The 25,818-nt window shown below is 43.1% G+C and overlaps 1 long non-coding RNA gene across 1 annotated transcript in view; it reads left to right on the top strand.

Moving 5' to 3' along the window:
• Positions 1-214: 214 nt before the first annotated feature.
• The window catches only part of LOC139539262 (uncharacterized), an 84,211-nt gene continuing 58,607 nt past the window's right edge, over positions 215-25,818 (top strand). Inside the window, exons 1-2 of the long non-coding RNA XR_011667900.1 lie at positions 215-303; positions 698-771. This is a non-coding gene — a long non-coding RNA (uncharacterized lncRNA). The remainder of the gene's footprint in view (positions 304-697; positions 772-25,818) is intronic.

Here is a 25,818-nt window from a genome sequence, read left to right as displayed (position 1 = left end):
TTTGACCAGTTAATAGGGGAACTGTAAAACACAAACAACAAAAAGAAAGCAGGAAATGGCAGTTCACAGTGTCATGTCTGCTTCTGCGTTTCTGCCCGCATCCGGTGGCCTGCTGGTCTGTGATATGTGCCAACTGAGGAAGTAAAAAGTTAACAAAAAACTGTGAACTTCCTTCTGACTAACAAACATTGAGGCTGACAGATGCAGTACCGTACAATACATCATGGTTGCACTGTACCTCATTAGAATCAGCTTGTAACGGCTTTCGTCTGGTGAAGGAGAAGAGGACCAAGGTGCAGCGTGGTAAGTGTTCATTTTAATAAACAAAATAAACTGAACACTGAAATGACAAAAATAATAAAGAGCGAGAATGAAAACGAAACAGTTCTGTAAGGAATACACACAAAACAGAAAACAATCACCCACAACCAAAATGGGGAAAACAGGCTACCTACAGCTGATATTCTGAGGAACTGGGCCTCTTTTAACACCCAATGGCTATCTAGTTTCAGTTGACAGGTACAGGCTAACATTTTCAGTATTCATAATCAAAAATCGGACATTTGTTTTGCTTCCATTTTTGACTATGATAAGATGATAAGTAGATGTGTAGTTTTAATAGAGAAAGCAAAGCTATATGTAAGGTGTGAAACGAGGAGACATCAGACAACTGACCTAGTTTTCTGTGTCATCTTAGCATCCTCGCTGGCCAAGTAGAGATCAGGGACTTCATCCAGACCAAACGTCTCTGTATAAAGTCTCTCTGTGGAGGTGAGAAAATTCTTTGGCTTTCTTTAGGCATGCACATATCTCCTATTCTTACATCCACTCAGAGGTTGCAAGCAACTGAAGGAGAGATTAACCTGTTAGTGTGTAGGGGGCGCTATTTTCACTTTGGGAAAAAATCGTGCCCAAATGAAACGGCCTTGTACTCTATTCTAGATCGTACAATATGCATATTATTATTACTATTGGATAGAAAACACTCTCACGTTTCTAAAACTGTTTGAATTATATCTGTGAGTAAAACAGAACTAATTTTGCAGCAAACTTCCAGATAGGAAGTGAAAAATCTGAAATCGAGGCTCTGTTCCAGGGCCTGCCTATTCAACTGGCTTATATCTATCAATATATATGCACTTCATACTTCTTCCACTAGATGTCAACAGGCAGTGGGAGGTGAAATGGGGTGTCTAGCTTGATCTGAGGTCGAACAAGAGCTTTTGGAGTGACAGGTCTGGAAATTTCATTGTCTTCGAAGGCGCGAGAAGGAACCCCAGATTGCCTTCTGAAAAGCGTTCGGTATACACGGCTAATATCTCCGGCTCTGATTTTATTTGATACATGTGATAATATCATCGTCAAGTATGTTTTTTCAACCGAGTTTTATCAGATTATTCAACGTTTATCGGGACTTTTGGAGTTTTTCGTTGTTTGCGTCGAAAGAAGATGGACATGTTCGCGCCACTTGGCTAGCTAAGGTTGCTAATTCGACAGGAGAAAAGGACATTCTAAAACCAAACAACGATTTATTCTGGACCAAGGACTCCTTGTACAAGATTCTGATGGAAGCTCAACAAAAGTAAGAACAATTTATGATGTTATTTCGTATTTTTGTGTGAAATGTTTAGTCCTATTCTCCGCCCTTTTAGCGGGCGCTGTCTCGCAATAACGCAAGCTGTATGTCGTACTAAAGTTATTTTAAAAAATCTAACACAGCGGTTGCATTAAGAACCAGTGTATCTTTCATTTGCCATACAACAAGTATTTTTATGTAAAGTTTATGATGAGTAATTTGGTCAGATTAGGTGAGTGTCGGAAATATATCCGGACATTCTGGGAAAAAGTTGCTACATTTTCACAATGTATAACCACGGTTTTCAGCTCTAAATATGCACATTTTCGAACAAAACATAAATGTTTTGTGTAACATGATGTTATAAGTTGTCCAAAGGTTAGTGATTTATTTTATATTTATTGCTGGTTTTTGCTAAAGCTATTTTTGCGGTGAATAAATGCGGTTGTGTGTTTGGCTATTGTAGTAAGCTAATATATTTCTATATTGTGTTTTCGCTGTAAAACACTTTAAAAAATCGGAAATATTGGCTGGATTCACAAAATGTTTTATGAAGAGTATTTATGTATTTAACGTTGCTCTCTGTAATTATTCTGGATGCTTCGGTGCTATTTGTGATTGTAGCTGCAATGTAAAACTATGATTTATACCTCAAATATGCACATTTTTCGAACAAAACATAAATGTATTGTGTAACATGTTATAAGACTGTCATCTGATGAAGTTGTTTCTTGGTTAGGGACTAATTATATCTATATTTTGTTGGTTTTTTGAAAGCTACCTATGCGGTGGATAAATAGCGTTGTGTGTTTGGCTATTGTGGTGAGCTAACATAAATATATATTGTGTTTTCGCTGTAAAACATTAAAAAAATCGGACATGTTGGCTGGATTCACAAGATGTTTATCTTTCATTTGCTGTATTGGACTTGTTAATGTGTGGAAGTTAAATATTTCAAAAAAATATTTTTTGAATTTCGCGCTCTGCGAAGGCAGCAGAATGTTGTGGGTGTTCCGCTAGCGGAACCCCGGGGCGAGAAAGGTTAAATCACTCCGTGTGGAAAATATGAATCCATCAGAACTCAGAGAAGTTGGCTTGCTGAGCCAGTGCCCATCATAATACTTTTATGACCGCCCTACAGCTGCCCTAGTGGGATGAAGCCTTGATCAAATACTTAGAAGTTTGATCAGAGATTTATGGTAACTTCAATCTGTGAATCGCCTGTGTGTAATGTATGAATCATGCATTTCTACATCCATATTAAGATACATAGCATAGGCTATTGAGGAAGTTGATATTGTTATTGATCGAATTTTCGGGGATGTTGATTCAATGTACAATTGTTGAGCAAACTCACAACAAAAAGTTTTTGGTGAACAACTCACAATCCTATTGCAGCTGGTTGCCTTACAATTGTATGTTGAATCAACATCCTTTATTTTTTTTGCAGTGACAGCAGCCATCCCTCAGGAGTGCTTCCTGTAACAATATCTTCTCAATGACCACCAAACGTTTAAATAGTGTCATAAAATGGTTTGCGTGTATGTAGTTCATGATCTTTGTGGTGTAATTATGCATGAAAAGCACTATATACAAATAAAGCCTATCAGTATTGTCAAAACGTAAAATATACTTCAGTAGCTAACTGAGATTGAATATGATTTCCCATATATTTCTCTCCTTTTCTTGTTCCCTCATCTCCAGTCCTTCTGTGATTGGTATTCTGTGGGAGAGCTGCTCGAGAGCAGGGAGGATATGGTGGGCTGTGTACGATACGCTGTACGTTCACTGCTGATGAGTTGATGATGGTCACAGAGTTAAACAGAGTGTGAAAACACCATCTCCCCTGGACGGACGTGACCACCATCTTAACTTGTCCAGCACAGCACAGGTAGTAGAGTCAATGGGGAAATTGCTGGAGACCTACTGTGGACCTTCTCTCAGTCCCACACTGACAGTATGATCCCATGTTTTCTAGTGGTCTTTAGTTGTAGGGCCAGAGGCGTAAGTCGACATATTACATAAAGTATTAACCAAACAGCATTTGTCATTATAACTTGTTGTTTTATGCCTATGAAGTCTCTGTGTGTGAGTGTGGAAAGAATACTAACAGGATGAGGTTGATTTATAAGATACATGGTTGTGTTCCCTAAAAGCAGCATTTCCATCATCATCACTCCTCATCTTCACTGGGGCTCTGAATAGACCAGCCACAGATGTGTTGAGCTTGTGATTAACGGCACAATGGGCTGTTTGTTGCTGCCTCTCTCTCTCCACCTGGGCCTCTGTAGATGGAATCATCCCTGGCAGCACTCATGACCAGCTTGAATCAGCCCTTCTGTTTGGGTCTGTTAATGATGTTGTCATTTCTATGGTACCTTCTGTCTTTATCCACTCTGATCTACCTGGCTTGGCTAGGCTTTAGCTAATGATCCATTTGAACAGCTGGACGTGTCAGTAAGGATGTTAGTGCCTTGCCTTGCTTAAGGATACGCAGACCCACGAGCCATTGTGGCCCCTCATGATCAAATCAGATCAAATAGTATTTATCACCTGCGCCGAATACAACAGGTGTAGACCTTACAGTGAAATGCTTACTTACAAGCCCTTAACCAACAATGCAGTTTTAAGAAAATACCTAAAACAAAGTAGGAGATAAGAATTACAAATAATCAAAGAGCAGCAGTAAATAACAATAGCGGGGCTATATATGAGTTCTGTTTTCTTGGGCCCTCACCACCATCAAAGTTGCCCATCCTTGCACTACACTAAATATTAGTCCATACGGAGCTCTGTGTGTGTGTGTGTGTGTATACAGTTGAAGTCAGAAGTTTACATACACTTAGGTTGGAGTCATTAAAACTCATTTTTCAACCACTCCACAAATTTCTTGTTAACAAACTATAGTTTTAGCAAGTCGGTTAGGATGTCTACTGTGTGCATGTGTGCAAAAATTGTAGACCTCCACAAGTCTGGTTCATCCTTGGGAGCAATTTCCAAATGCCTGAAGGTACCACGTTCATCTGTACAAACAATAGTATGCAAGTATAAACACCATGGGACCACGCAGTCGTCATACCGCTCAGGAAGGAGACGCGTTCTGTCTCCTAGAGATGAACGTACTTTGGTGCGAAAAATGCAAATCAATCCCAGAACAACAGCAAAGGACCTTGTGAAGATGCTGGAGGTAACAGGTACAAAAGCATCTATATCCACAGTAAAACTAGTCCTATATCAACATAACCTGAAAGGCCACTCAGCAAGGAAGATGCCACTGCTCCAAAACCGCCATGAAAAAAGCCAGACTACGGTTTGCAACTGCACATGGGGACAAAGATCGTACTTTTTGGAGAAATGTCCTCTGGTATGATGAAACAAAATTAGAACTGTTTAGACATAATGACCATCGTTATGTTTGGAGGAAAAAGGGGGACGCTTGCAAGCCGAAGAACACCATCCCAACCGTGAAGCACGGGGGTGACAGCATCATGTTGTGGGGGTGCTTTGCTGCAGGAGGGACTGGTGCACTTCACAAAATAGATGGCATCATGAGGCAGGAAAATTATGTGGATATATTGAAGCAACATCTCAAGACATCAGTCAGGAAGTTAAAGCTTGGTCGCAAATGGGTCTTCCAAATTGACAATAACCCCAAGCATACTTCCAAAGTTGTAGCAAAATGATTTAAGGACAACAAAGTCAAGGTATTGGAGTGACCATCACAAAGCCCTGACCTCAACCCTATAGAAAATGTGTGGACAGAACTGAAAAGGCGCGTGCGAGCAAGGAAGCCTACAAACCTGACTCAGTTACACCAGCTCTGTCAGGAGGAATGGGCCAAAATTCACCCAACTTATTGTGGGAATCTTGTGGAAGGCTACCTGAAACGTTTGACCCAAGTTAAACAATTTAAAGGCAATGCTACCAAATACTAATTGAGTGTATGTAAACTTCTGACCCACTTGGAATGTGATGAAAGAAATAAAAGCTGAAATAAATAATACTCTCTAATATTATTCTGACATTTCACATTCTTAAAATTAAGTGGTGATCCTAACTGACCTAAGACAGGGGATTTTTACTCAAATGAAATGTCAGGAATTGTGAAAAACTGAGTTTAAATGTACTTGGCTAAGGTGTATGTAAACTTCCGACTTCAACTGTATGTATGTACAGTACGGTATGTATGTATGTATGTATGTATGCATGTATGCATGTGTGTGTGTTTCTAATGGGGATAAGGTAGTAATGCAGAGGGGGATAGCACTCAGACAGACAAACAGACAGTCCCTAATGAGCTTTAGCGCAATCTGCTGCCTGACGCGTTATCACTGCACCAAGAACACAGGATGCGTACAAATGCCGCAGTAATCCTCACTTCACTGAGTCCTCACGAACACTCCGTCTGTGGAAAGGCCTGGGAGATGACTTCATTAATTCTTCTTTATTAATGTTCTTCTTCAGTCACAACTTCTGCTGTGGCCGTCTGTGCTGGGAGTACATGGGGACAACCTGGGACACATTCCCTTTATCACCACTTCCAGTCCTAGAATGCAGGAGGATTAGGTCCTAGGGGGGTTCCTTAAAGGACCCCATGTGAGTGGTGGTCGCATTACCCACCCAGCAGGCTTAGAGCAATGAGATTAGAGCAGGGCCCGTCTAAATTTAGCCTGTTCAAAAAAGAACAGACAAACACAAATAAAATTAAAAAACTAAATGGGTTCGAGAGGAAGGGCACACACTGTGACACATCGCATGGGGTTCCTGGCATATACCGAGAAAGAGAGCGAACATGTTCGTGTCCTGAAGTATTAGACCATGCTCTAACTCCACCATCTCTGAAGCAAATTGCATATGGCAATTTAGAGGTGGTCTTACTCTTAAGATCATATGAGGATGATACTGTATTCAGGTGAGATATTTCACATAGTACTTTTCATGTACTTATTAACTGGATTACCCATTGATGTATGCATATTCTGACCATAGAGACACATATTTTCACATTTCAACTTCAGCATTTTAACGTCAACTTCCCTCGTCCTCTGTTCTTCTTTGTTCTCCTCACCTCCACCTTCGCCTCTTCCTCCTGCCCCGTTCCTCCTCTTTAGTCCAGGCTTCCTAAATCGTGTTAGCTCATCTAAGGAGCTCAGTGGCTATGTTGTATACACTGTATCTCCTGCCATGAACAAAACAGCTGCTCGTGTTTTAATTATAGTTCTAACCAGGTTTTAAAGCTCTACTGTATTTGTTTACCATTACATAAAAGTAAAACAAGATTAAAAAAAGCTTATATTTTGGGTTCTGATGGGGTAAGACAAAGCACATGAGGCATTTATAAGTTATATGCTTCAATAATCGATGGCTATCATTGAATTAAAAGCACAAAAATGGATGTACCAATCCTGGATTTCCCTTTTCATTTTTAGTCCCCCATTCACATCCAATGCATGACTGAGTGGAAGTTTGTCTTGTGGAAGTGTTTCCCTACTTGAACTGTGACATACCCTATACACGTAAATGACATACATCATGCACGTATATCACCCATCTATTGATTACAGGATGTGCTAACAGGAAGTGAATTACTGACAGCAGTTTCACCATGCCCAGACGGCATCCTTAGCCGCGTCCTCAGAGCATGCGCAGACCAGCTGGCTGGTGTGTTACGGACATATTTAATCAATCCTTATCCCAGTCTGCTGTTCCCACATGCTTCAAGAGGGCCACCGTTGTTCCTGTTCCCAAGAAAGCTAAGGTAACTGAGCTTAATGACTATCGCCCCGTAGCACTCACTTCCGTCATCATGAAGTGCTTTGAGAGACTAGTCAAGGACCATATCACCTCCAGCCTACCTGACACCCTAGACCCACTCCAATTTGCTTACCGCCCCAATAGGTCCACAGACGACGCAATCGCAATCACACTGCACACTGCCCTAACCCATCTGGACAAGAGGAATACCTATGTGAGAATGCTGTTCATCGACTACAGCTCAGCATTTAACACCATAGTACCCTCCAAACTCGCCATTAAGCTCGAGACCCTGGGTCTCGACCCCGCCCTGTGCAACTGGGTCTTGGACTTCCTGACGGGCCGCCCCCAGGTGGTGAAGGTAGGAAACAACATCTCCACCCCGCTGATCCTCAACCCTGGGGCCCCACAAGGGTGCGTTCTCAGCCCTCTCCTGTACTCCCTGTTCACCCATGACTGCGTGGCCATGCATGCCTCCAATTCAATCATCAAGTTTGCAGACGACACTACAGCGGTAGGCTTGATTACCAACAACGACGAGACGGCCTACAGGAAGGAGGTGAGGGCCCTCGGAGTGTGGTGTCAGGAAAATAACCTCACACTCAATGTCAACAAAACAAAGGAGATGATCATGGACTTCAGAAAACAGCATAGGGAGCAGCCCTCTATCCACATCGATGGGACAGCAGTGGAGAAGGTAGAAAGTTTTAAGTTCCTTGGCATACACATCACGGACAAACTGAAATGTTCCACCCACACAGACAGCGTGGAGAAGAAGGCGCAGCAGGGCCTCTTCAACTTCAGGACGCTGAAGAAATTTGGCTGGTCACCAAAAACACTCACAAACTTTTACAGATGCACAATTGAGAGCATCCTGTCAGGCTGTATCACCGCCTGGTACGGCAACTGCTCCACCCACAACCGTAAGGCTCTCCAGAGGGTAGTGAGGTCTGCACAACGCATCACCAGGGTCAAACTACCTGCCCTCCAAGACACCTACGCCACCAGATGTCACAGGAAGGCCAAAAAGATCATCAAAGACAACAACCACCCGAGCCACTGCCTGTTCACCCCGCTATCATCCAGAGGGCGAGGTCAGTACAGGTGCATCAAAGCTGGGACCGAGAGACTGAAAAATAGCTTCTATCTCAAGCTATCAGACTGTTAAACAGCCATCACTAACATTGAGTGGCTGCTGCCAACATACTGACTCAAATCTACTGACCTAGCCACTTTAATAATTAAAAATTGGATGTAATAATTGTATCACTAGCCACTTTAAACAATGCCACTTTATATAATGTTTACATACCCTACATTACTCATCTCATATGTATATACTGTACTCTATACCATCTACTGCATCTTGCCTGTGCCGTTCGGCCATCGCTCATGCATATATTTTTATGTACATATTCTTATTCATTCCTTTACACTTGTGTGTATAAGGTAGTTATTGTGAAATTGTTAGATTACTTGTTAGATATTACTGCATGTTCGGAACTAGAAGCACAAGCATTTTGCTACACTCACATTAACATCTGCGAACCATGTGTATGTGACAAATAAAATTTGATTTGGTTTGATTTATCCTGGTAGTTAACACACCTGCCAGTTACTTCTTTCTGTTTTCCCTCAAAACCACTCTACTGTTATGTAGAATATTTACTGTCATTGATTAATAGCTTCTCCTTTTCTTTGAATACAGTAAGTTTGGAATGTAAATGTCCTCTTTCGACTTCCTGTATCCACTTATTGCAGTCAGGGTAACTTATTTTCCTGAATTGCATACTCCAGGGAGGGGTCAAAGGGGACTTTGATCTATATCTTGACAGTAGGTCTGAACTCTATTCAATGTTACTGCTTTCTAGTCAACTAGTGATGACTATGTTGTTGTAGCTTTAACTCCTCACTGTGTCCATTGGTGTGTGTTTTGACCACTGGGAGGTAGTAGTGGGGTTTTCTCCACACTCTCTGCAGCACTCACTCACCAGCATACACTGGTCTGGGTGATACACTGCTTCACTGACAGTCAAATAGTGGGAAACATCCTGAGAATCAAGACAACATACACATCTGATACACTGGCTGTGTGTGTGTGTTTGCGTGTGTTTGCGTGTGTTTGCTTGTGTGTGTGTGTTCGTTCTCAGAATGTTTGTGGAAAAACGTTCACTTTCTCTGGTGAGTGTCTTTGTGAAGGTAAAGGGCAAATGTATTGTGACAGAGATCTGATACTTCCCCTACAGTTATGTTGTATTGTGAGAGAGATCTGATACTTCCCCCACAGTCCTGTTGTATTTCCCTCTTTCATTCCTTTCTGTAGTTCCTCTCTCCTCTGTACTCTCTTTATCTTTCTCTTGGACTGGAAACACACACTCATGTGCATGCAAACACACTCACACTCTCATCTGCACTCACACACACACACACACACACACTCAAACACACGCACACGCACGCACGCATGAACACACACGCACGCATGAACACGCGCACAGACACACACACACACAACTCCCTCCATCATAAACCTGAAGTGAAACCAGCCCAACAGAGGTTAGATACATCTTGGGTAACACCAATCCTAATGGAGGCAAAGGGCCTGCGTGCCTGGTTCTCACTCTCCAGATAAGGTGAATATTATTGACAACCACTGCTGGGTGAATTTGATCCCGGCTTATGTAACTTTAAGTTCAGCAGCCCAAAAATGTTTGGAGACTTTATGATGTAACAGATTTTTCTGCTTTAATGGATTGTGGGAATTGCAAGGCTGGCTAGCTTTCGTCTGGTAACTACATCACAGTTCATCCCTGGGCTGTCTGGGTTCAAGGGCAACGTGACTGGGGGCACCACTCAGTGCTCAACCTCAGGCCTCAACTCCTCAAAGTGCTCATATCACACCAGGCCAGCCGCCTCCAATCCAGGGTCACCCCAACAACCTCTTCAACCCGCTCTATCCCTCTCTCTCTCTCTCTCTCTCTCTCTCTCTCTCTCTCTCTCTCTCTCTCTCTCTCTCTCTCTCTCTCTCTCTCTCTCTCTCTCTCTCTCTCTCTCTCTCTCTCTCTCTCTCTCTCTCTCTCTCTCTCTCTCTCTCTCTCTCTCTCTCTCTCTCTCTCTCTCTCTCTCTCTCTCTCTCTCTCCCTCCCTTTCTCCCCCTCTCTCGCTCCCTCCCTCTCTCCCCTCCTCTCCCTCTTCACTCACCTCTTATAGATCCCAGAGTCAATGTTCTTTTCATCTTTGGAGTGAAATATGCTTTTTCTCTGATAAAAGCTTAATCGAGAAAAGCTCAAATTGGTCTTTTTGAAGGGGTTAGAAAAAGACCATCGACACAGTCCAGAGGAGAACAAGTGGGAGGGGTTAGACACAAGATGAAGGAGCTCTTCTTCTGTGTCTGCATCGGACGTCCTCTGACGTAGCCAGCCTCTGAGTCATCTCATGAAAAGTCTTCCATCGTTTCTGGGTTTACTTCATAAGTAATTTGACTGTGTCTCTCGCTAGACTGAATAATAAATGCATTGGTGCATCAGATGGTACTTGGGTTTTATTGCCCATGCAGGTAATGGAGGGGTGGCGCATTGTTGGCAGGCTGGCATACCACCTCTCCTTAACGTTAGAGCGTATGCAGGTTGTAATCTACCAGCGTTAGAACTAGGGTATACAGTATAACACCTCCTCACTGCAGCGAGGAGAACCATATCATTTGGTCTCGATGTTTCTGAATTAATTTATGAGTATGGGTGTCTTATGCGTTCATGATATACAAATTGTGTTTGATATACATGTGTGTGTGTGTCTGTGTGTGTGTGTGTGTGTGTGTGTGTGTGTGTGTGTGTGTGTGTGTGTGTGTGTGTGTGTGTGTGTGTGTGTGTGTGTGTGTGTGTGTGTGTGTGTGTGTGTGTGTGTGTGTGTGTGTGTGTGTGTGTTGATTAATGGGTTCACCAGTGAGTAGGCTGGCAAAGTTATTCCTGCCCTTCAAATATTTATGAGAGGTTATTCTCTCTTATTTATAGGCGGTAGGCTGAATGCACTGGAGCCATTCCTCACAAGGTGTGTTGTGCTGTGCCAGGTAGGAGATAGCCAGAGGAGGATAAGAGGCTATGTTTACTGCAGTGGCACCTAGAGAAAGCAATCATCACTAGCGGTGGCGATTTTAGCATGTAATTCTTGGTGGGACAAACTCAACTTTTTTTTTTTAGATGCATGCCAGCAAATCCACAACACACCACAGCACTAAACATTACATCAATTGCACTGTAGCGGTGACAAATGGTGCCCACAAACCATTAGGGCCTACATAAAGCTGTCCCGATAGCAGAGCTTCTTTTCAGCACCATGGAGAAAATCCTTACCACAACTACACCTGACTATCAGCGGAGCCTTGTCTGGCAGTGAAACAGTTCAGTCAGCCTCATTTTCTGCCTTTAAAAAACGTAGCTGATGGTTGACTTGCTTAAACAAATGTGGTTTCTACTGACAATTGAGATGTATAATCTATGGCATAAGGGAACGATGACCGGATAAGAGGCAATACTTAACTTCGATTAAGACATTAATGAGCAAGCTAAGACAGACGTAGTCAATATCAGTGGTGTAAAGTAAAAATACTTTAAATTACTACTTAAATAGTTTTTTGGGATCTGTACTTTACTTTACTATTTATATTTGTACTTTTACTTTTACATTGCTACATTCCTAAAAGAATTATGCACTTTTTACTTCATACATTTTCCCTGACACCGAAAGTACTCGTTATATTCTCACAAGAAAATTGTCCAATTCGCACACTTATCAAGAGAACATCCCTGGTCATCCCTACTGCCTCTGATCTGGTGGACTCACTAAACACAAATGCTTTGTTTGTAAATTATGTCTGAGTGTTGGAGCATGTTCCCGGCTATCCGTCAATAAAATAAAAACTAGAAAATTGTGCCTTCTGGTTTGCTTAATATAAGGAATTTGAAATGTTTTTTCAAAATATATTTGAGCAATTCCATTTACTTTTGATACTTAAGTATATTTAAAACCAAATGCTTTTAGACTTTTACTCAAGTAGTATTTTACTGGGTGATTTTCACTTTTACTTGAGTCATTTTCTATTAAGGTATCTTTACTTTTACTCATGTATGACAATTGGATACTTTTTACACCACTGGTCCATATAACATTTGTTCAGCACTCTTGAAATGTACAGCAACATAATTCAGAACGTGGGCCGTTCTTACAGTATTCTCCCTGTACACCAAGTCAGAACCGTAAGATAAATAAAGAGGGCATATAAGCAGACAATGAAAGCTCTTGCAATATTCGATGATTATGATATTCAATGACATTTTTCTAAAACAGGCTATAGGCTACATGTGCACCACCAAGTCATGACAGTAGGCTATGAGGTTATGAGGGGGAAAGGTGCCAAATTATTAGGGTGAGGCACATGGGCTACTAGCAGCTTACTACACAACATACACTTAGGATTACTTTCTTAGTTACAGTACATCATTTATGCAGCAGCATACAGGACATTTTTGGACTCACCTTGTTGTGCTGTGTTCACTTGAACAGAAAAGTGGTGCTTCTTGTGGGCAAATTTTGTCATGAAACTTTGTCATCAAAGTCTGCCATTCTCTGGATTTATTGTGTTTTCAAGACAACTGGGAACAGGTTGAATCATGAGGTCAGTGATATTCAAGTCAAAGCTCTAGAAGAGGCCAGAGTTCCCGACTTGGAATTCCCGAGTTGGATGACCGTTCAAAACGTATTTTCCCAGTCGGAGCTCGTTGTCTTCAACTAAAATCTGAGATTTCCCAGTTCCGAGTTTCCAGTTGTTATGAACGCGGCAGAAGTCATGCTGGATTGACAGCATGGCCAATGTATTCAATATTTTCTGGGCCATGGTGTATGTATATATATATATAGTATATATATATATATATATATATATATATATACATATATATATATATATATATATATCAGCTCCCTTTTACTTTTGTCCACTTAAACTAGCTGAGAACTGTTGGTATCAGATTTTCTATAAAAAGTTGTTCTTGTTGCAGTTTTGCACTAATAGTCCTCATGCTTTCTTTCCCTTTGGGTCACCGTCTTTATTATTTTTGGCTGGAGTGAATGTACACCTGTTTATATTACATGGCCTATATTCTTTGAAGAATGGAATTATTATATAATTGGGGGCTGGAAGAAAATATTAAAATAGTGTATTCTGGGATAAAAATCCACGATACGATCTGAAAACGAATAACTGTATTTTCCAATTCAACAGACTAAAACCTGTTTGCCACTATCTTTCTCATAAAGCAACCTCCCCGACCTTGGATGGTGGGTCAATGATTTTCATCATTATTTACAACATTCAATCAAACAATGGATACTTTTTGTTTAGTTATGTGTTGAAATTCATTGACTGTAATAGATATTGTTTATCGTTTTCATGCTTGAATACACTTGAGGCGTCCATGTCAAACCACGTTTCCATTCTTAACTGATTTATGGGGCAGCATGTCCAAATCCCCAAAGAACAGCTAAACTAATTCCTTGGGTAAACATAGGTTCTTCAAATAAAAGTGCCTATAAATATCCTCTTGGTACTCGTTGCAGTGATGGTTGTCTTGTTACTTTACCTCAGGGGCTTAACAGTCAATCCCTGTTATGCTACTGTTGATTCTGGATTCCTCTCCATGCAGATGGCCTTGCTTCATCTGACCACATGAGCAACCTGGACTCAGGGGTAGACGTAACATAGTAAAGGTATTCAAAGAAACTCCAATTAATATTATATGTTACGTTTTGTATGGTATGTATTAATTTGTGAATGACCATCATCCATTTCGTATGATATGTTATGAATTATAATTAGTATGATATGTTACGAATTGCAACTCGTACAATTTGTTATGAATTTGCAAAATGTTACATATTCAAATTTGTTGTGGCTAACATTAGCTAGGTGGCTAACAGTAATGTTAGCTAGGTTAGGGGTTAGGGTTAAGTTTAGGAGTTAGGTTAAAGGGTTAAGGTTAGGTTTAAGGGAAGGGTTGGCTAACATGCTAAGTAGCTGCAAACAGCTAAAAGTAGTAAGTAGTCACAAAGTTGCTAATTAGCTAAATTCAAAAGTTGTCTGTGATTAGATTCGTACACACAACCTTTTGCTTGCTAGACTTTCATTATACGCCCACCCATCCATCCATCCCGACCGACCAACCATCTTCCTTTCGTTTTGGCTTTAAGTAACCTTCTGTTTTGTGTAACCATACCAAACGTAACCTATCACACTCATTTGATTGTCCCGGATTTACATTTACTATGTTACATCTAGTCTATGAGACCAGGCTGACATGAGACGTGGGTAGTATCGCTCTTGATTAATGTAAACACTAACGAACGTGGCACTGCCACCCGTCTTCTCTATAAGGGCCCCTGCTGGAGGATGGGAGCCAGGGTCGTCCTGCTCTCTGTGTGGTAGTGGAGGAGGGAGAGGAACACAAACATGACGAATAGAGGGAGCAGAGTGGCCCCAGATTGCAGAGCCTCCAGTGAGGCTTCGGCAAAGTCCTCTGAAAGCCAGGTGGAGAGGGGACCAAGAAGCTGCTCCATTACCGGATATGATGTCATCCTCCATTGTTTCAAGGGCATGTTTTTTTTCTCTTCCTCCCGTCGGCCTTGGAGGGGGATCTCTGCTGGGCTTAATTGGGCTGCCACACTGCGTGGCTTCCAGTGGCCAGCTCATTTGGAGAATGATAAATGTTGTGTCTAATTATTGTCTCCTCTTCATCCCAAATTTTTCCACGCTGATGAATTTGTATAAACATGCCGATTAATTACATGCACCAAAATAAAGGACGCAAATACCGTTTGAGATCAGAGGTATGATGGGAAATGGATGGACATAATCCAGTTCTCCATAATGGAAGAATGCAGGGCTGTCCAAATCAGCAACAACAACATCATCAACAGCAACAATAGCACAAAAACAACACTTCCAATAGGGTAATGAGAAAGCTGATATAAGTCCTGTCCATATTTTTCCAAGAATAACAAGATTGGCCTCACAGCATGGCATTCATTCAAGATGTCATGTTAGGACACAGCCCTGGTGCGTAGCCCGCACACATCTAGCTCATTATTCTCTGACCCTAACCTTAACCCCAGCCTTTACCCCACCTGAACCTCTGATGTCAGGTTAGCCATAACAGATGGCAAAGCTTGTTACAAACTGGCCTCAACCCTGAACAGGTGATCATAGAGAGCCCATACTGAACATGGTGAGCTAGGATGTTGTTGAGCACAGCACTCTCTAATATGTTTGTTGTAAAGAGAGAAAGCTAAAGATGCAAATTTGGTTAGCGTAAGTGTAGTTTGACTTGCCTAGTTAAATAAAAATTAAATAGAAAAGTAAAATAAAAAAGTGTAGTTTGACATTGTTTTTTAAAACACATCTTTGTGTCTTTAGCCTGCACTGTCACCACTCCCTTGTCTTATTAATAAACAATAGTTCCCTTATGGAGACGTTTCAAGGATTTTCCCTTCTGGCAGACTGGTCTCCCATTGTACTCCAGTCGCTCTCACAACATCTGGGTTATAAAAAGTACACTCCTTCTGACCAACAAGGTAGTCTTGTTAAATCCTCTAGCCTATTATCTACGGAGTTCTGTAAAGCCTTGTATCTTTCAGTAATTTTGTAATGTCAGTATCTCTCCACTTATCGATCGATTTGTCTGTCCATCCAGGTCAGGTTGAAGCATCTTTGTATGGTTCTGTTGACAGATGGTGTAATATAATATCAATTGAAGCCTGATAAAGACACTTTCTATTTTTGGACATGAGAAAGACATGGTAACAATCACTCCTCTCTTTTAGAATTCAGCATCTTCACATGGCGAGAGTTTAAAAAAAAGTATCAACACAAAAACTACAGGCTGCATTACATCTTTAGCCTGGTTGTCCAAAATAGCACAACTAGTGTATTAAAAAAATGTATTTAGTATATGTCAATCTAGAAAACCAGGTAACTAAAATCAACTTTTTAAACAATGTTTTGGTTCGTTTCTAACTTGTTTGCTAGCTAGCCAATGTTAAGTTAGCTGGCTAGCCATTTCAAATATTATAATTTTTTTTTGATGACCATCACATACACATATTTAGCAGATGTTATTGCGGGTGTAGCGAAATACTTGTGTTCCTAGCTCCAACAGTGCAGTACTATCTAACCATATCATATAGCTAACAACGTCTTCACTTTAGCTCATTTGTCGTCATTATTACAGGAAAATAAACTCGTAACAAGATCATTATTTACAAGTTAACGGCGAGCTAATTACAGAAAATAGCTTACGGTTGTGAGTGTGATTAAAATAAAATCAGGGCATTCTACAGGAGAATTTTAGAACTCGTCTCGTTGGCCTAACGTTATATCCTAGTTTGACTTTGGTGCAGGTCATGTTCTTCACATTACTCTGGGAAACACATCCTATATCAAATAAAATCAATGTTTATTTGTCACATGCACTGATACAGAAGGTTTAGTGAAATGGTTACTTGCACAGTGCAGTCTTTTGTTTAGACATGTAGCTAGCTAGCTAGCTAGCTAAACAATTAACAATAATCCCAATTTATAACGTTACTACCCTGCATGAATCTGCAGGTAGTTAACCAACCAGGTTCAATGTTAGCTAGCTAGCTAACATCAGGCTATAACTATCAATGCAAATGGCTCTGAGATACAAATAATATTACTAGCTAGCTAACAGTAAGCTTTAACTTAAAATTAAAATGACTTCATGACAAAATTAGAAATGTATAATATCTGAAAATGTAGCTAGCTAGACTATCTTACCCGTATACAGCCCAGGCAATATCTCAGCCAATCATGGCTAGCGGGAGGTTCCTGTCTTTTTCTGTGGCTAAACCAACTAGGCTCATAATTTAACTTCTTATGGCTGGGGGCAGTATTGAGTAGCTTGGATGAATAAGGTGCCCAGAGTAAACTGCCTGCTACTCAGGTCCAGAAGCTAAGATATGCATATTATTATTATATTTGGATAGAAAACACTCTGAAGTTTCTAAAACTGTTTGAATGATGTCTGTGAATATAACAGAACTCATATGGCAGGCAAAAACCTGAGAAGAAAATCCAACAAGGAAGTGGGAAATCTGAGGTTTGTAGGTATTCAAGTCTTTGCCTATCCAATATACAGTGTCTATGGGGTCATATTGCACTTCCTAATGCTTCCACTAGATGTCAACAGTCTTTAGAACCTTGTTTCAGGTTTCTACTATGAAGGAGGAGAGAATAAGAGCTGATTGAGTAAGAGGTCTGGCAGAATGCCATGAGCTCAGTCAGTCGCGCGCCCGTGAGAGGTAGCTGGAATTCTCCGGTTGAAACATTATTGAAGATTTATGTTAAAAACATCCTAAAGATTGATTCTATACATCGTTTGACATGTTTCTACGAACTGTAATGGAATTTTTTGACTTTTTATCTGGCCTGCGTCTCATGAATTTGGATTTGTGAACTAAACGCGCAAACAAAAAGGAGGTATTTGGACATAAATGATGGACTTTATCGAACAAAACAAACATTTATTGTGGAACTGGGATTCCTGGGAGTGCATTCTGATGAAGATCATCAAAGGTAAGTGAATATTTATAATGCTATTTCTGACTTCTGTTGACTCCACAACATGGCGGGTATCTGTATGGCTTGTTTTGGTCTCTGAATGCTGTACTCAGATTATTGCATGGTGTGCTTTTTCCGTAAAGCTTTTTTGAAATCTGACACAGCGGTTGCATTAAGGAGAAGTTTATATAAAGTTCCATGTATAACACTTGTATCTTTTATCAATGTTTATTATGAGTATTTCTGTAAATTGATGTGGCTCTCTGCAAAATCACCGGATGTTTTGGAAGAAAAACATTACTGAACATAACGCGCCAATGTAAACTGAGATTTTTGGATATAAATATGAACTTTATCGAACAAAACATACATGTATTGTGTAACATAAAGTCCTATGAGTGTCAACTGATGAAGATAATCAAAGGTTAGTGATTCATTTTATCTCTATTTCTGCTTTTTGTGACTCCTCTCTTTGGCTGGAAAAATGGCTTTGTTTTTCTGTGACTAGGTGCTTACCTAACATAATCGCATGGTATGCTTTCGTCATAAAGCCTTTTTGAAATCGGACACTGTGGTGGGATTAACAACAAGTTTATCTTTAAAATTGTGTAAAATACTTGTATGTTTGAGGAATTTTAATTATGAGATTTCTGTTGTTTGAATTTGGCGCCCTGCACTTTCACTGGCTGTTGTCATATCGATCCCATTAACGGGATCTCAGCCGTAAGAAGTTCACAATTATATTTGTATTTACAGAAGGCATTGTAATGTGGTCTGTGTGTAGCTTGTGTAGAGGAGTCAGGCGCAGGACAGCAGATATGAGTAAATAAATGTAATTTACTCAAAATAGACAAATATAAAACAATAAAGCGAACCCACAACGGACCGTATTACATACAAACAATTACTCACAAACAAACATGGGGGAACAGAGGGTTAAATAATGAACAAGTAATTGGGGAATTGAAACCAGGTGTATAAGACAAAGACAAAACAAATGGAAAATGAAAAGTGGATCGGCGATGGCTAGAAGGCTGGTGACGTCGACCACCGACCGCCGCCCGAACGAGGAGAGGGACCAACTTCGGCGGAAGTCGTGACAGTACCCCCCCTTGACGCGCGGCTCCAGCAGCGCGCCGACACCGGCCTCTGGGGAAGCTGTAACCTAATCCCCAGATTACCATATTAATCCCTCGAAAACCTGAGGTAAGGCTGACCGAGACACCCAGACGTTCCATGAACGCTCTCCAGACCCTAGACGTGAACTGGCGACACCGATCAGAGACTATGTCCTCAGGCACCCTGTAGTGCCGGAAGACGTGAGTGAACAGGGCCTCCGCACTATGTAGAGCTGTAGGGAGACCGGGCAAAGGGAGGAGACGGCAGGACTTAGAAAACCGATCCACAACGACCAGGATCGTGGTGTTGCCCTGTGAGGAAGGAAGATCCGTCAGGAAGTCCACCGACAGGTGCGACCCCGGCCGTTGTGGAACAGGTAGGGGTTGTAACTTCCCTTTGAGCAGGTGCCTGGGAGCCTTGCACTGGGTGCACACCGAGCAGGAGGAAACATAAACCCTCACGTCCTTGGCCAAGGTGGACCACCAGTACTTCCCACTAAGGCAACGCACCGTCCGATCGATGCCAGGCTGACCAGAGGAGGGTGACATGTGGGCCCAATAGATCAAACGGTCGCGGACAGCAGACGGAACGTACAGGTGCCCAGCTGGACACTGGGGGGGAGTGGAACCTGTGCGTAACGCCCACTCGATGTCCGCGTCCAGCTCCCACACCACCCGTGCCACCAGGCAAGAGGCCGGAAGTGTGGGAGTATGATCCATGGACCGCTCCTCTGTGGCATACATCTGGGACAGTGCGTCTGCCTTAGCGTTCTGGGAACCTGGTATGTAGGACAGAGTGAAAACAAAACGGGTAAAGAACATGGCCCACCTTGCCTGGCGAGGGTTCAGTCTCCTCGCCGCCCGGATGTACTCCAGATTGCGGTGGTCAGTCCAGATGAGAAAAGAAAGCACAGGGGCGGAGCTTTGGTGGTGTGCCCGAGCGCTGAGAGAGCACGGCTCCTATCCCAGCCTCGGACGCGTCCACCTCCACTATGAACGCCAAAGAGGGATCCGGATGAGCTAGCACGGGAGCCGAGGTAAACAGAGCCTTCAGGTGACCAAAAGCCCTGTCCGCCTCAGCCGACCACTGCAGCCGCACCGGTCCCCCCTTCAGCAGTGAGGTAATGGGAGCTGCTTCTGACCAAAACCCCGGATAAACCTCCGGTAGTAGTTGGCAAACCCTAGAAACTGCTGCACCTCCTTTACCGTGGTGGGAGTCGGCCAATTACGCACGGCTGAAATGCGATCACTCTCTATCTCCACCCCTGAAGTGGAAATGCGGTACCCTAGGAAGGAAACGGACTGTTGGAAGAACAGACATTTCTCAGCCTTGACGTACAGGTCATGCTCCAACAGTCGACCAAGCACCCTGCGCACCAGGGACACATGCTTGGCGCGTGTAGCGGAGTATATCAGAATGTCGTCGATATACACCACTACACCCTGCCCGTGCAGGTCCGGAAAATCTCGTTAGCAAAGGCCTGGAAGACTGATGGAGCATTCATCAACCCGTACGGCATGACGAGGTACTCATAGTGCCCCGAGGTGGTACTAAATGCCGTCTTCCACTCGTCCCCCTCCTGGATACGCACCAGGTTGTAAGCGCTCCTGAGATCCAATTTTGTGAAGAAGCGCACCCGGTGCATTGACTCGATCGCACTGGCGATGAGAGGCAGCGGGTAGCTGTCCCTCACAGTGATCTGATTGATACCCCTATAGTCAATACATGGGCGCAGACCTCCATCCTTCTTCTTCACAAAAAATAAACTTGAGGGGACAGGTGAAGTGGAAGGCCGAATGTATCCCTGCCCCAGGGATTCGGAAACATATCTTTCCATAGCCGCCGTCTCCTCCTGTGACAGAGGATACACGTGACTCCTGGGATGTGCTGCGTCTACCAGGAGATTTATCGCACAATCCCCCTGCCGATGGGGTGGTAATTGAGTCGCCATCTTCTTACAGAAGGCGAGAACCAAATCGACATATTCTGAGGGGATGCGCACGCTGGAAACCTGGTCTGGACTTTCCACCGTAGTTGCACCGATGGAAACCCCTACACACCTCCCTGAGCACTCTCACTCTCACCCCTTGAGAGCCCTCTGTTGCCACGAAATAGTGGGGTCATGACAGGCCAACCAGGGTAGGCCCAGCACCACGGGAAACGCAGGAGAATCAAAAAGGAAGAGAGTAATCAGCCCTGAACCTAATGGTCGACTATCTAGGGAGTGCACAGGGAAGGGCATATCCACAGGAACAAGGGGAATCCCTAAACTATGGGCAAATGAACGTTCAATAAAATTCCCAGCTGCGCCTGAATCTACGAGCGCCTTATGCTGGGAATGCGGGGAAAACTCAGGAAATTTCATAAACACATACATGTGAGCAACAGGGGGCTCTGGGTGAGCCTGGTGCCGACTCACCTGGGGTGACACGATAGTGCCCTGCCTGCTGCCTCGACTCCCTGAGGAACCCCCCCAGCACCGACCAGCAGTGTGCCCTCTGCGGCCACAGATGGTACAGGGAATGGCCCCTCCTCCGGTCGCCCTAAGTGCAGCACCTCCCAGCTCCATGGGTTTTAGAGCGGAGGTGCTGGGGGATGGAACTGACAGGCCCCGATCCGGACGTCCGAGGGTAGCCAGCAGGTTGTCCAGCCGGATGGACAGGACCACCAGCTGGTCCAACGTGAGGGTGGTGTCTCGGCAGGCCAACTCCCGATGGACGTCCTCACGCAGACTGCACCGGTAGTGATCGATCAGGGCCCTGTCGTTCCATCCCGCGCTGGCGGCCAGGGTCCGGAAGTCCAAAGCGAAATCCTGTGCGCTCCTCGTCCCCTGCCTCAGGTGGAACAGACGTTTTCGACCACCCGCCTGAAGGTCGAGCGGTGGGTGAACGTCTGTTCCACCTGAGGCAGGGGACGAGGAGCGTGCAGGATTTCGCTTTGGACTTCCGGAACCTGGCCACCAGCGCGGGATGGAACGACAGGGCCCTGATCAATCACTACCGGTGCAGTCTGCGCGAGGACGTCCATCGGGAGTCCGTCAGAACTCTGCGTAATGGTTCACTCCAGGGCTTTTCCTGAGAGGCAGGAGACGAGGGCGGACACGCTCTCACGTCCCGAAGGAGCCGGGTGGACGGTCGCCAGGTAGAGCTTAAGCTGGAGTAGGAACCCCTAGCATCCGGCAACCATCCCATCATACTCCCTCGGGAGCGCGAGCCGAATCCCGCTGGGACCGGGTGAAGGAGGGGTGGACAGTGGGGCCTGCTGTAGTGGGGCTGGTGGAGGCGCTGGATGACCTCCTCCTCTCTCCCAACGATCCATCATCTGCAGCACACGATCCATGGCGGTGCCCAGATGTTGCAATATGGTCGCGTGCTGCTGGACGCGCTCCTCTATCACCACAGGGAGGGCGTCTGCTCCTGCTGACTCCATTCTTGGTGAGTAATTCTGTAATGTGGTCTGTGTGTAGCTTGTGTAGAGGAGTTGGGCGCAGGGCAGCATATATGAGAAAATAAACGTAATTTACTCAAAATAGACAAATATAATACAATAAAGCGAGCCCACATAACAGACCGTATTACATACAAACATTACTCACAAACAAACATGGGGGAACAGAGGGTTAAATAATTAACAAGTAATTGGGGAATTGAAACCAGGTGTGTAAGAAAGACAAAACAAATGGAAAATGAAAAGTGGATCGGCGATGGCTAGAAGGCCGGTGACGTCGACCGAACAAGGAGAGGGACCGACTTCGGCGGAAGTCGTGACAGGCATACAAGTTTGTTATTAAGGCACATGAAAGTTCACATGTTCCAGAAGGCATTTCTACCCAAAAACGGATTTAGATTTTTTTAAACAAAGTTTAAGTTTGAATGCATCTCCTGTGAAGTAGTATACGTGCGACATACGCCTAGGTTCCTGAAATGAGTCACATATCTGATTAACATCACAATGTTATTAACAACCACTATGTTGTAGTGTTTGAGTGTTCGTCTTAACACTGCGCCTCTATAGCTGGCTTATGTTTTTATTGAAAGCTATAAGGTACCAAAGCTATGGAGTTAGTATGTTTATTTACAGGCCTGTGTCGGCTCAGGGACCTAAAGGATTGATCCTGGATTGGTCCTGTTCATGTTAGAAGACCTCTATGGTGACATCAAAAGGGATGATCCCGCTTTGTTTGCCCGCAGTCTGCCTCCTGAGCCAGTAACATCTACTTCTTAGCCTCGCAGCCGTCCAATGCGAGGATACAGCTTAGGAGGTTGGAGGAGCTAACTATATCGTAAGGCGCTGGGCTAAAATTAGATGTCCCTCTCTTGCGGTAGAAGCTGACTGTCCACAGCCGGAACGCCGTGTGGCAGTGAGTCAGCCTTCATGTACGACGCACATCACTCAAAAAAACACCCAAAGATCCCAAGCCCACACTCAACCAAAACAAAGCTCTTAAAAAGGAATCAGGATTGGTTTTATGGCGTCCACTGAGTGTTTTGTGGCTGTGCAGTCACAAGCTTCCTGGTACAAGTGACTTACTACTTACCATACATTCATACACTATTCTAGCCAGGCACACGTTGTATCCGAAGAAGAGTGGTTAAAGTTGAAGTTGAAGAATAGGTCTACCTCACTGCAGAGAGGTAGGACCAAAATAGAGCTCACCTGCAGTATCCAAGCCTACGCATTAAATTAAACTTCCTTCCTCTGTTCTTTCTCTCTAAGTACACGCTCACTCTCCTCCCTGTGGGGTTCTCGCCTGACGGAGAGACATTAAGGTAGAGAGAGTGAGAGAAGGAGAGAGAGTGTTGAGGACTGCTTGGGCTCAGAATTAATCGACTATGTAAAAATAAATCTCAGCGATTGCTTCATGCTTGTTTTCCTCCTAGTCGTCTCATATACACTACAAACACATAAGAGGATGATGAATAAAATTAGACATTTGAGCCAATGTGTCACGTCTTCGTTAATGATGTCTCTGGAGCAGAGTCTTAAGTAATCCTCAGGATTTAACTGCTGGGAGCTTTTAGTAGGAAGCAGCAGCGCTCATTGAACTGTAATCATCAACCCATTGACATGTAACAGTCAACAAAATGCAAATGCTAAACCACTTTATCCCGCTAACGCTGTAGGATTGAATTGCAATGGAATCTTATTAATTGTATTCCATTCATGTGTTCACTTATTGAAGTGATAGCATCATCTAGCAGTACTGAGACAAAAATATCTGGTCTGGCTGAGCTGACAGACTGTTAAAGAACTATAATCATAGTGAGGTGCTTTTTGAAAGGTTCCCTGAATCCGAGAAGTTGATGCAACTGTGCTGCAACAGGCATAACATGTCTATTGGCTCATGTCTCAGTGTGTTCATAGCTCACCCTGTCATCCAGTCACAAGTGGGTTAGAGACAGACACAGAAAGCGGACCTCGTCTCTTGTCTACCAAACCAGCTCTGGCATAATTACTCCTTATTAATTGTTTCTCTCTCTCTCTCTCTTCAGTGTCCCGTCATGCTCCCAGGCTGGCTCATTTTTGCTGCCTGTCAACACACTTACCTGTCACACGTTCTATATGTATCAATGTTGACACATAGTTACAGTACTGTATGAGTCAAAGTAATCAATGTGAATTTGTGAATTATCCGTTTCCAAACCCAGACTAAGTGTTTAACTGTGGAAAAGATTCTGAAATATTTTGAATAATAAATATATTTTTTGTCGATGTTAAAACTTTTGTGGAAAATAGAAATCAAACTGGATGGTCTTTAGAAATAGATGGGAGGGGTTGATGGTAGCAGAAGAATAGGAGTAAAAACAAACAAAAGATAACTATTGTAAATACATTGTGTCTGTAAAATGTATATAGTATGTAGAAGCTGGAAGTAGAAACCTAAGTGTTGTTGTTCATTAGTTTACTCCAAATAGGGGAGGGGTGGTAGGGTTAGTGGAAAAAAATGAAGGAAAATATATTTTTTAAAGATGTGTAAATATATATACAGTTGAAGTCGGAAGTTTACATACACTTATGTTGGAGTCATTAAAACTAGTTTTTCAACCACTCCACAAATTTCTTGTGAAGAAATTATAGTTTTGACAAGTCGGTTAGGACATCTACTTTGTGCATGACACAAGTAATTTTTACAACAATTGTTTACAGACAGATTATTTCACTCATAATTCACTGTATCACAATTACAGTGGGTCAGAAGTTACATACACTAAGTTGACTGTGCCTTTAAACAGCTTCGAAAATTCCAGAAAATTATGTAATGGCTTTAGAATCTTCTGATCGGCTAACTGACATCATTTGAGTCAATTGGAGGTGTACCTGTGGATGTATTTCAAGGCCTACCTTCAAACTCAGTGCCTCTTTACTTGGCATCATGGGAAAATCAAAAGAAAAGACCTCAGAAAATAAATTGTATACCTCCACAAGTCTGGTTCATCCTTGGGAGCAATTTCCAAAAGCCTGAAGGTACCACGTTCATCTGTACAAACAATAGTAAGCAAGTATAAACACCATGGGACCACGCAGCCATCATACCGCTCAGGAAGGAGACGCGTTCTGTCTCCTAGAGATGAACGTACTTTGGTGCGAAAAGTACAAATCATTCCCAGAACAACAGCAAAGGACCTTGTGAAGATGCTGGAGGAAACCGGTACAAAAGTATCTATACCCACAGTAAAACGGGTCCTATATCGACATAATCTGAAAGGCAGCTCAGCAAGGAAGAAGCCACTGCTCCAAA

Source organism: Salvelinus alpinus, chromosome 15 (assembly GCF_045679555.1).
Source record: "Salvelinus alpinus chromosome 15, SLU_Salpinus.1, whole genome shotgun sequence".
Lineage (NCBI taxonomy): Eukaryota > Metazoa > Chordata > Actinopteri > Salmoniformes > Salmonidae > Salvelinus > Salvelinus alpinus.
The sequence above is the reverse complement of the archived record's forward strand: the minus strand, read 5'-3'. Positions and strand labels throughout refer to the sequence as shown.